Here is a 13263-nt window from a genome sequence, read left to right on the forward strand (position 1 = left end):
GTATTGGGGAACCTGCTTCCCGTGCCAGTTTGTGATAATAATCTCGCACTTGTAAGAACTGAAAAAATTGTTTATGAGATAACGTCCACGTACTCTTGACTTGTTCAAATGTTGGGAAAGTCTGATTGCCTACCTCCAGCAACTGCCCTATATATCTACACCCTCCTTCTCGCCACCTTTCGAAGTTGCTTTGCCCCTCTCCTGCAGGGAAACCTGGATTATCTGTCAATGAGAAAAATGGATATCCCCTTCCAGCCCCTCCTATTACTCCCCTCCACCATTTCCATGCCTTCCCCGAGGCAACCAAGAAGGGATTTTTTCGGAGTCACCCCCCATGCTTTCCTTTACACCCCCCCAAGACCGAGAACACATCTAAGGGGGCACACCAACTCTGCCAAAATTCTGACACAGCGTATCTGTCCACTTCCATGTGGCACTCATGGAGCCACCGCATCAATGTTGCTACATTGTACAGTCTGAGATCTGGGAGCCTCACTCCACCATCTCTCCTCATCCGCACCAGTTTGGCAAATGCGATTCTGGGGCGCTTATTGTGCCATATGAATGAACCTATAGTACTTCGATATAACTCCACCTCCCTTTGCGCCACCCACAAAAGCAGCATCTGTAATGGATAAAGTAATATGGGGAGGAGCACCATTTTAATCAATGCTATTCGACCTCTAAAGCTAACCGGAAGATCCCTCCACTTGGCGCATATCTTTCGTACCATCTCGACCTTCTCTATAACATTCTTCCTATACATCCATTCATAATCTGAACTCAGATACACCCCCAGGTACTTAATTCCTGTACTTGCCCACATCAACGGAAACTCCTCCAACATAGCGCTAAGGCATGGGGCTGATACCGCTAGCGCCTTTGATTTCCCAAAATTGATTCTCAGTCCTGCAAATGCCCCAAATTCTTTGATTATTCCCATTACTATTGACAGCGATTCCCTTGCATTACCCAGCAACAGCAGCATGTCATCTGCAAACAAATGTACCCAATATTCAAGGCCTTCCACATATATACCTTATATCTTCCCATCCTGTCGTATCCTAGCAGCTAATGGTTCTAGTGTTAACACGAATAACAGAGGAAATAATGGGCACCCCTGACGTGTCCCACGCCCCAGCGAGAATTTATTTATTTATTTATATTATTACATTTGTATCCCACATTTTCCCACCTCTTTGCAGGCTCAATGTGGCTTACAATACATCATGAATAGTGGACATAAGAAGAGAATAGGCATTTGGTATTACAGAAGAATTTTGGGTTACATGATAATGATAGTACATGATAATAATATAACAAGAAAACATTGTGAGACATTTCAAGATACATGTGGGGGAGTTCACATGTGTTGATCCTTGTGGTATGTCCTGTCAAAGAGATGGGTCTTCAGTAATTTGCAGAAGTTGGCCAGTTCATTGATCGTTTTTAGGTTACGCGGCAGCGCGTTCCAGAGTTGTGTACTCACATAGGAAAAGGTTGATGCGTACGTTAGTTTGTATTTTAGACCCTTACAATTTTGTCGTAAGGCTCTCATTTATCAACAGCTGGGCCGTGGGATTACTATATAATACTCGCGCCCAATCCAAAAAGGCCCCTCTGATACCATACCGCTGTAAAACCCAGAAAAGGTATGGCCACAGTACTCTATCAAAAGCCTTTTCGGCATCCAGGCTAGCCTTCTCTAAGTAATCAACATACTTTCAAAATGTTTGCTGATGCAAATCTGCCTTTCACAAATCCAACTTGATCAGCATGCACCAAGTTTGGTAATCACTCCCCCTAACCTTGCAGCAAGCACGCTGGCCAAGATCTTTAAATCTTGATTTATGAGTGATATAGGTCTGTAGGAACCCACCTTTTTGGTGTCCTTCCCCAGTTTTGGCAGTACTGTATGTAAGTGTGATTTAATGTCGTCCCCATTACCTGGGATTCCCGAATATCATCACACATGCCTATAAACGCTGGTATGCAGTGCTCCTGCAGTATTTTTTAGAATTCAGGCCCCAGTCTGTCCGGGCCGGCAGCCTTGGCCAGTTTCAAATGCTTTATTACCCCTTGCACTTCCTTTCCTGTTATGGGTGCGCTTAACATTGCCACCTGGTCCAGCGCTAACCTCGGATGTCTCAGATGTTGAAAAAACTCTTCACATCCTTGGCTAGAGAAATCTCCCCTGTCACACAATGCCTCATAGAAGCATGTGAATTCTTCCTGTATCTCTTTCTGGGCCTTGATGCTCTCTCCCTTTGCCCCTTTCAATTTTGCAATATACAATTTCCCCGAGCGTTGTCTTACCAAAGAGGCCAGTAGCTTCCCGGTCTGTGTAGGCATACAGCTTAATACTATATAACGCCTATTTGTTAAGCAAACTCTGCATCTCCTTCTTACGCTCCACATATAGACGCCTATTCTCTTCTACTGGCCGCGCTATATACCTGCGACGCGCCTCTCCCAGCCGTCGCCCCATGCTTGGCTAGAGAAATCTCCCCTGTCACACAATGCCTCATAGAAGCATGTGAATTCTTCCTGTATCTCTTTCTGGGCCTTGATGCTCTCCCCTTTTGCCCCTTTCAATTTTGCAATATACGATTTCCCCGAGCGTTGTCTTACCAAAGAGGCCAGTAGCTTCCCGGTCTGTGTAGGCATACAGCTTAATACTATATAACGCCCATTCGTTAAGCAAACTCTGCATCTCCTTCTTACGCTCCACATATAGACGCCTATTCTCTACTGGCCGCGCTATATACCTGCGACGCGCCTCTCCCAGCCGTCGCCCCATGCTTACTACTGCCTGATCCCTTTTCTTGCGCGAAGCTGCCACATATGCTATTATTTTCCCTCTCAATACAGCCTTTGCTGCCTCCCAATACACTCGAGGACCTACATCTGTCACCTGATTCTCCAGTACATAATCCTTCCACGCCGCTTTTAAGTATTCCTTAAATTCTACGCTTTGGTATAAAGCTGGATTCATATGCCAGCGACTTGGCCTAGCTTGAACACTCCATTCAATATCAACCCTGACTGGCGCAAGATCAGAGATCTTCGCCTCCCCAATTACTGCTCCCTGTGTGTTGCCCCACACTGCTCCAGACACCAAAATATTGTCCAAACGAGCATGGGCCTTATGAGGATGAGAGAAAAAAGTAAAATCGCGCTCTTCTTCATGAAGTAGTCACCATACATCCACCAATGCCATTTCCTCACTCAAATAGTTAACTCCCTTCTTACTATGGCCCCTCATAGGTTGCCTCAGGGGGGGGGGGTGACAATCAATAGCTGGATCACTAACAAAATTGAAATCCCCCCCACACACACTATTAGATGGCAGTCATCTATTGTCACTAATTTAGAATAGAGTTGGGTGAAAAAAACGATGCAAATATGTGTTTGGTGCATAGAGACTACAGAGCGCTACTTTTACTCCTTGCAGGACTCCCGTCACTATCACCCACCGTCCTTCCGGATCCTGCATAATTTCCTGTTACGTAAATGCCAAGGCCTTTTTTATCAGCACTGCTACTCCTCTCTGGCAATCACTGTAGGATGCGTAATAGACCTCCCCCACCCAACCCCTTTGCAGTTTAACGTTTAAGTGGGTTTCCTGGAGTAACACTATATCCGTTTTTACTCTTTTCAAATATTGCAGAAGCCTTGTTCTCTTAATAGGAGAGTGTATCCCATCAACATTAAGAGTCACTAGCCTTATAGTTGCCACAGCTATCCCTCCGTCTGTATCTCCACCCGCTCAATTATTCCTTTTTCCCCCTTGGGGAGCGAGGAGGCCTCCCAATCAAGCCTCCCCTCCAGACTCCTGTTCATCCACAGTGCCCCCTCCTTATTCCTAATGTTACTGTTCCCAGTACCTGGAGACCCACCACCCTTCCCTTCCCTCTCCTCCCCTCCCCCCCAAAAAGAATATCTTAAGAATATCCACCCCATCCCTTCCCATATACTCCTCATTGCCTTCCCCTTGCCCTCCCCGCTCCCTCCGTTCACTTTTCCCCCCTTACTACCCTCACTCTTCCCCAACTATGCTGTTTCACCACATACCAATATTCCCCCTTCAACAGCAGTATGTCAGTATATCCCACCTCCTCAGTTCCTCACCCCCCAGGTAACCCCACACACTCTCTACCATCACACTGATTAACTCCCCTCAACAGAATATAAATGGGTTGAACAAACCATCTTAATATATACATACACACTTTGTTTTTGCAACCCGTTTGATCAGCCACAGTTCCAGCCCCGAAAAGGCAGGATGTACCTCTCAAACTCAACCGTCTGGGCTCCATATTTAAACTTCAACACATTGTTTATAGCCCCCTGTCACTCTCCAGGGTGACTCTTGTGCCCTATAGATGCCCAGTTATGTCAGATCCTGCGGTTCCTCTGGAAGTCCTACCATGCTTAGAGTCTGGTCACAAACGCCTTCAGCTCCATTGGCAGCTCCATTGAATAAAACAGCGTTTTATTCTCATGTGTCACCCGGACCTTCGCTGGGTATAACATCGTGAACCGTATTCCCTTGTAATACAAGTTTTACAATGTTGGCCCATTCTGCGACGCTGGTCTGATACTCTAGCCGATTAGTCCTGAAAAAGAAGCACCGGGCCTCCATTGTACTCCAGAGATCTGCTCGCCCTATAAGCCTGCATAATCTGTTCCTTATGCGTGTAATCCAGGATTTTAGCCAGTACAGGTCTCGGGCACTTAGCGTTCTCACGAGGCGCTCCCACTCTATGGACACGCTCTACTCTTATTTTGTCACCATGTCCCTCAGTTCCTTCTCATGTACAGACTCTGGAAGCCCAATAATCCTTATATTATTTCACCGGCTCCGATTTTCGAGGTCGTCTGTCAGCTGGGTGAGTTGCTTTGTTAACGTTTCCACCACTTCCATCTGACCGTCCATAGCCTCCGATCTGTCCTCTTGCCGACCAATACGTTCCTCAGCGTTTCATAAGCGCATTGCCTGCCGCTCCAACTTCTCATTTATAGAGTCTACTGAAGACTGCAGCCTTGCCATCCGATCATTCAAGATGGCCGTCAGCTATTTAGTCAGCTCCCTGACCACTTCTTCTTGAAACGTTACCACCGCATTAGCAGCAGCCGCAGGCGCTGTCATCGCCATCTCGGGACTCCCGACCTGCACACGATCACGGAGCGGCCATGGAGTCTTCGCTGGCATGCCCTTCAGCTCTCTCCAGACAGCCTCCCGACTTCCACCACTTAAGCCCTGGTGCTTGCTGTTGAAGTTCAGGTACTTTTCGTCTCGTTAGAGCAGGAAGGGGGTAGGAAATTCATAGATGATTTTAAACTGAGAGCGGAGCTAGGCTTTGAGAGTTCTCTCAGCCCGCTGGCATCATGTCACCCCCCTGCCCTCCCCTCCTATCCATGTCCAGCAATTGTCTCTTCCCTTCCCTCTCCTCCCATCCATGTCCAGTGATTCTCCTCTCTCCCCTCCATGTCCTGCAATTCTCTCATCCCTGCCCTCCCCTCCTATCGATGTCCAAAATTCTCTCTTCCCTGCCCTCCCCTCCCCTCCCATTGATGTCCAGCAATTCTCTCTTCCCTGCCCTCCCCTCCCATCCATGTCCAGCGATTCTCCTCTTTCCCCTCCATGTCCAGCAATTCTCTCATCCCTGCCCTCCCATCCCATCGATGTCCAGCGATTCCCTCTCTCCCCTGCCCTCCCCTCCTATTGATGTCCAGCAATTCTCCTCTCCCCTGCCCTCCCCTCTCCCATGTCCAGTGATTCTTCTTCCCCCAGCCCATCCTCTTTCTCCCAGCCTGTCCTCCTTCTCCACTGCCTGCCAACGTCGGACTCAGGAGCGCGAACGGTGCAGGCAGCAATTGAGAGAGGCTGGCAGCGTCGGAGCTTCCCTCTGCGAGTCCCGCCTATGCGGAAACAGGAAGTTGAAACAATGTAGGCTGGACTCGCAGAGGGAAGCTCCAATGCTGCCAGCCTCTCTCAATCGCTGCCTGCACCGTTCGCGCTGCCGACTCTGATGTAGTAGTAAGTAGGGGAGTGAGAGGAAGGGTGCAGGACTCGCTGCGTACCAGCACAAAAAAAGCACTGATTAGAAGTAATTCTGTCTAACTTTGATTGTGTGAAAATAAAGTTGGAATCAGTGGCGTACCGGGGGGGGGGGGGCGGTGGGGGCGGTCCGCCCAGGTGCACACTGCTGGGGGGCTGCGGTGCGCCGGTCAGCGTCGTTGGTTTCCATGCTCCCTCTGCCCCAGAACAGGAAGTAACCTGTTCCGGGGCAGAGGGAGCATGGAAACCAACGATGCTGACCGGCGCGCGGCACCCCCCCAGCGGCATGCACCCGGGGGGGTTCTTTCGGCGGGGTGGGGGGTGTCCCTTCGCCGGGGGGGGGGATCGCACTGCATGGGGGGGGGGGGCGCTGCACCCGGGGGGCGGGGCGCATCGGTGATCCGCCCCGGGTGTCAGCGCCCCTCGGAACGCCACTGGTTGGAATGTAGAAGATAAGACACAGCTCTAATTAGTATGTGAAGAGGAGGATGGCTCTTGTTTTTGAGTTCAGACTGGCCACCTGGACTTGGAAACATGTGACCACATTCCCACATTATGGCTTGTTTACCTATTCTCAAGCATTCTTTAATTTTCCTTAGCTCTGAACATGAGTTCTAAGCCTTACAAAAAGGGGAGTTTCTTTCAGTGAAATTGGGAGCTCATCTGTGAGTAACATAGGAACTGGGCAAAGAGCCTGGATGATGTAAGGACCAGTGATGATTGTATATAGTGTATTATTGCTTCTTTTCCTGGTCTAGGAACTCTTACCATTGCTTAGATGTAGAGACCTGTGATGTAATGATTGTTTATAGATAGGTATTGTTTCTTTTTAGTTATATAGCTAATCATTGTGTGTATATAGCTAATCATTGTATATATCTTAATCATTGTAGTTTTTAGCACCTCTAATAAAGGTCTTATTAACTAATATTAATCCAAAAGAATCAACAGTAATTACTGAGTAGTCTGTGTTAGTGAAGCAGGCTGTAAATCCATACCAGTATACAGGATATACCAGGTATCTGAGTTCCCTTAGCAACATGAGACCCCATCAGAGCATGTGACCAGACAGAAATTCCTTCATGTGGCTGATAGGAAAAGAGAGATGGGGGATGGGAAATAGTGTAGTATACCTGAAGTAAAACTTTATAGGACAATGTCATACTTGAAGAAACATTTCCAAAATAGTGATCTCCGCAAAGGTTCAGAGAATGATTTGCAGAAGGCACAAATAAAGACTTGGGATTAATTTCTTTGATTTTTGCCTGAACACCACCATGAATACCACCAGCCATAGTTGCAGCATTGTCATATCCATAGGCGGTCGGTGGCCCAACTGTTTGGGGAGGCTGAAGGGGGTGGGGTTAGGGGTGGGGCCAGGGGGTGGAGCTTAAATCCATAATTGTCTGATAACACGCAGAAAAAATAAATAAATAAAAATAAAAGTCACAATTAATACCTTTTATTAAATTTAGATATTAGATATGTATCACATGTCAAAGAATAAAGTGGTTGCTCAAAGCATATTCTAACCACAATCGCTCAACTGCAAAACACTATGCACAACTTTGTCCAAAAACACACTCAGAACCTTACTGTACCATAAATATTACACTGGGCAGAACCTAATACACCAATATACCACCCATACGGAAAATGCAGACTGTCAACAATATGAAACAAGGGATCATAATATCACAATTCTCATGTAGAGCCACAAAACACCCTAATTCATGTTTAATGTGGGATAAAATGCCATAAATAAGTAAATAAATATAAACTTTTAATGTTGAGCACCTGATTCTCAAAGTGGACATATTCCAAACACTATAATGAAAATAAAATGATCTTTTCTACCTTTGTTGTCTGGTGACTTTTTCTGATCATGCTGGCCCAGTATCCGTTCTGCTGCTATCTGTCCTCAGTGCAGGTCAGGAAGTCGTTAAATATCTCCCGGGCAACCCAGGACACCTCCAGCCAACCCCTCCTGCTTTCCCAGCAGTAAGGTAAACAAACCATAAACCAATTTCTACAACTGCCAGAGGGCTTTCACTGCAGCTCCTGCTGTGAGGATGGAGGTAAATCAACAATTTAATCCCCTCAGAGCAGCTGGACTCCACAGCTGATCCATTCTGCTGCAGCAGGGGGGAGGCTTAGCCTATGGTCATATCCTTGACTACGACAGAGGTTTATGTCCAGTCCATCACTATCCAGTTGTTTCAAGATCTGTTCTGTAAGTTCAGCAACAGTCTTCCCAGAAATAGGAAAGAAGCCCAAGAATTATTCCTTTATTTCAATGTTACCATCTTCAATATGGACATATCTAATCACTTCACACATTTGATCAGGAGTACTATCAAAAAGAATTCCAAAGTATTTTGCTTTTTTAATATCTGCCACTATTTTTTCTTTGACATAAGGGTCCTTTTACTAAGGTGTGCCAAAAAATGGCCTGCACTGGTATAGACGCGTGTATTGGACGCACGCAGGTCCATTTTTCAGTTCAACTGCACAAAAAGGGCTTTTTTTGGCCAAAAATGGATGTGCCGCAAAATAAAAATTGGTGCATGTCAATTTTGGGCATGAGACCTTACTATCACCTATTGACCTAGAGGTAAGGTCTCATGCGTTAACCGGGTGGTAATGGTCTTTGCGCGTACAATGCTGATTACCGCCTGGTTAGTGCCATGCGCAAAAAATGAAATTACCACCCAGGCCACATAGTAGCCGGGTGGTAGTTCAAAACTGATGCACGTAGGATGCATGTAGGTACCTACATGGCTTAGTAAAAGGGCCCCATAATTTCCCAGATGAATGAATTCATTTTGAATTTTTGGAGATTAAGTATGAAGTCAGTCTCCTTTCAGAAGGAACAGTATGACTGATTTTTATAAAATGTTCCTTCAAAATTGGGTCATAATTTGAGAGTAATTCTATCAACTTCAAAAAGTTTTGTTTGTTTGCTGATGACATATCCTCTCTGTGACCACAGAAAGAAAGGTTTTGTTTGGCCAAAAACGTAATTACATCCAAAAGACGATATAAAATGTCTCTCCAATTTTTTCTCTCTTTATCCATTTCCACGATGGATTTTATCAACAAGTTTTTTTGGAGTTGCAGTCCCGTTGCCAAGGTCTTCCATTTTTCTAAACAGGAGAGATGTTGTTCAGATGTCTCATGTTCAGGAACTTTAGGATTTAACTTCCACCATTTTTTAAAGCCAGTTATAAAAATGGATGTTCCAGCTTTTGTCTCATTATCTGTAAACAGTCTGTAGAAAAAACAAAACCATTTTTTGATTTTGAATAAACCATCCAAGTTCTCAACACTTTTTTACCCTTTGGTAAAAAATTTTTTTTTAATAAATCGTGTTTATTATATCTTCTGAACACCATGTTTACAAACAAAACTTCACTTTACAACCATGTATGAACACATTTCTTATTTCAACATTCCCAAATTTTTCCCCCTCCCCCCCACACCTATCCCACCCTTCCCCCTCCCCCCTCTCCCCCCTCCCTCTCCCAGCTCAAGCATTCAAAATTCTGCTCCTAGCAGTTGGTGTCAGGGTGTCCCAGTAGGGGGACCAGATTTTGCAAAATAAGTCTCCTGCCTCAGACGTGAGGTCCTTTATACTATGTCTTTCCAAAGCACACATTTGTATCATCAACGATCTCCAACGACTAACTGTGGGCTGCTCCTCTGTCAACCATACTTGTAGAATTGCTTTCTTTCCCATTAGAGTTGCCCTCTGAAGGAATGCCCGTATGCCGGCCGGCGCTTGTCCCTGAATGGTGAATACATGAAACAGTTGTTTAGGGGAGTGATGCCATCTGATTTTCCACATGCCCGATACATGTTCCGCCATGTTTTTCCAAAAACCATGGATTTTTGGACAGGCCCAAAACATATGGCCCAGGTGAGCATTTGGGCGACCACATTTTGGGCAGAAGTCATTGTCTCTCAACGTGGCTCAGAATGCTTGGTGCGGTGATATATATAATTGAAATATGAATTTATATTGGGTTTCCCACCACAGCGCATTTTCAGTTAATTTATAAATCCATTTGAAGCACATCTCCAAGTGTTCTTGGGTGACTCGTATTCCTAGTTCCACGTTCCACTGTTGCAGCACCACCGAGTAATTTACTGATTTAGTGTGTTCCCTCACCTTTGGTAAAGATTTATAAAACCATGAAGTTGTTAAGTGTCGAATGCCTCCTTTGCTCCTTGCTTAGAATAAGATTAAATGAACATCGGTGCAATATAAAGAGGGATCAGATGGAAGAACTGTAACTGTAATAAGTTTGGACATACTTTTGACAATTTAAAATGCTTTATAATTGATGTAGTGAAACCGAACATCAGAGGAGGAGAAAAGGGAAGGCTGCTTTTACAACAAGAGCAGAAATGGATTTACCGCTTGAACTCATTGGAACCAATTGGTTTGAATAATTTAATTGAGTGGTGTGCATTTTACTGCTAATAATAATAATCAAAGAAATGTTGGGGTAATGCTCCATATAGTTGAATTGAGTAACAATCTAGAATTGTATCAGATTGGAGCTATTGACTGATGATGAAGATTGCGTCATGTTTGTATTAACCACTGATTGGTAATTTCAAATAATGCAGTGAAGTGATTGGTTAATAAAGGTGACCTCTTCATTGGATGATAGATAATTGATAGTAAGTTTTAAGTAGAAAAAAATAGGCTGTGTAACCATAAACTAATCTGCTTATTAGCTAAGAACGCTGCATTGAAAAATTGGGGTTAGACAAGATGCAATGTGAGTATATTGTAAAAGAAATGTTAATGGTCGAAATAGAATGTTTTTGAATTTGAGCAGCATTTATGTGCGTAAGCTCATAATCGTTAACAGTTTTTGTTACTTTGATTAGAATGTTTAGCCTTTTGTTCATACAAAATTGATAGCATGATAGTGTTAAAAATATCACATTGGAAGTTGCCTTAGAAGTATATTGAACCAATATTGTTTGTTAACTGTTATGGTTATCTAAGCAGTTAGTTAAAGGTGAAACGCTAAGTCAAATTAATGATTTTGTAAGTAAGGATTGAACACCAGCTAATGTGTTACTTTTCACAGATGTAATTGATGTGTATTTGTCTTGTAGGTGATCACAAGAATATGTGATATCATCTTTTGGGATATAAGAAAGTTGATGCAGGGCTCCTGATGAAGCATCCAAAGTGAAACAGGTTTGGCCACTGTCGAGCCATAGTGGTCAACAACTTTTTATTTTATATAAAAATATAAAAAGAAGAGAATGTTTGAGAATAAAGGAAGATTTGAAGCTTTAAATACATCGTGTTGATAAATTTGATTAAGGACATACACTGGACTCTTGATGTTTAATTATTTGCATTAGAGTCACAGTAGCCTTTCTCTTTTCGTTGCTACTGGATTTTAAGCAGACACTGCGTTCCTTTGCTATGTGTGGGCGTATATTTTTTTTCCTTCAGAGGAATATCAGCTGCCAGTCATTTTAGCCACATTTTTTTGTTTAACTTGCCCTGTTTTATGTTCAGGGACTGTAAATTCACTTCTATTTCACAGCAATCAACTTTTACCGTTAATCAGAATCCTGAACTCTATTGCTAAGACTTTTTCTTTGAAATAGAAATTGCTTATGTCCTGCAGTGTACTTCCTTTGGGACAGTGCCCTTGTCCTAATTATGATTTGTTTTTCTCACACAGTTCTAATGGGATTATTAGGCTGTCACTATAACAGGTGATTTCATTATATTTTATATTTCAATTGCACTAAAAAAACTTTTCTTTTACAGCATGGGGTTTATCCTTTTGAAGGGACATTTTTGTTTCTGTATATCCTTGCATTTTATTTATTTATTTATTTCATTTGTACCCCGCGCTTTCCCGCTCATCGCAGGCTCAATGCGGCTTACATAGTAACAAGAGAATACAATTTGTAGTATCAAAATCAACAAAGGAGGTATGTGGTAGGATAAATGAACAAGGAGTAAATGGGATAAAAGAGGTATGAGAGAAAGGATAGGGATAGGTAAGGAAGTGGAGCGATAAAGAAGAGGTAGGGGAAGAGCATGGAGGATAAGAAGGTTGGTAGGAGGTAATTTCTGGGTCATTGTTGTTAATGATTAGATTTTATTGTGTTATTGTCAGAAGAGTTGATATTTTAATGTCCTTCTGTATTGGGTTTGCCTTATTTACATTTACTGTATGTCCCTACTGTTATTGTAAACTACAAGCATCATTCTAAAATACATATTGCAGTATCTTAGGGAAATTCTTTTGCTTAACGTGACTACCTTAGGCATATATCATCTTTTGTTTTCCCTATATGCTGTCGCCTTACCTCCTTACCTCCTTTATCAATTGTTATCTAAGCCCAAATGGAGGAATGAAAATTGGAACTTGATTTTTGGAGATACATTAGCTACTTTTTCCTTTTTATTCCCATCCTGCTGTCATGTTTGAGGGCCCCATTCATGCCAGCAGAGGAAGGATGTGATTTATATTTAAGATACAATACAATCTTCAATTTCTAAATTTGCTTAGCAACAAATTGTACAGGATTATATATTATTTCTTGCCTGATCAATGTGAATCTTGTAAAGGTCAGCCAAGGATACACCTTTGTCTGCCTCATTACGATTTCTACTTTTTATGTTTAGATATTTTTATTGGTGCAAAAAGTCAACAGACATAATACTGGTACTGCAATAGCACTCCCCTGATCAATGTAAAGTCACATTACTATAATACAACGCACCATACATACATTTTGGTTTTTCCCCCTCCCTTCCTTTACCCCTCCCCAACCCCCTCATGCTGTTGAATATAAAACTAGGTTCAACCAGCTCCATCTGTTGAAGCCTGGGACTCTTCTTGAGACTGTCATGTCCATGAGCCACATCTCGCTCCACAATTTAACCACCGTAGTTAAAGGCCCACCTCCATTACCTAAATAAAGCATTTATATAACGTGATAACACCCTAGTTTATACCTTGATTGAACTCCTATCATAGTCCCCCTCCCCCCACCCACCCTCCAAACCTCAACCCCCCCTACCATCGTTTCACACTTAAGAGTTCAAAATTCTACTACGCGCTACTGCAGTCAATGAATCCCAGAATGGAGACCATACTTGGCAAAGTCGAACTCCTCGTGGCGACGACAGGTCATCCACTCCCCTG

At 43.6% G+C, this 13263-nt stretch overlaps 1 long non-coding RNA gene across 1 annotated transcript in view; it reads left to right on the forward strand.

The window, feature by feature from the left end:
• LOC115477994 overlaps positions 1-11376 on the forward strand; it is a 36923-nt gene extending 25547 nt beyond the window's left edge. Inside the window, exons 2-3 of the long non-coding RNA XR_003943413.1 lie at positions 9807-9983; positions 11201-11376. This is a non-coding gene — a long non-coding RNA (uncharacterized LOC115477994). The remainder of the gene's footprint in view (positions 1-9806; positions 9984-11200) is intronic.
• Positions 11377-13263: the final 1887 nt, after the last annotated feature.

This window comes from Microcaecilia unicolor, chromosome 9 (assembly GCF_901765095.1).
Source record: "Microcaecilia unicolor chromosome 9, aMicUni1.1, whole genome shotgun sequence".
Classification (NCBI taxonomy): Eukaryota; Metazoa; Chordata; class Amphibia; order Gymnophiona; family Siphonopidae; genus Microcaecilia; species Microcaecilia unicolor.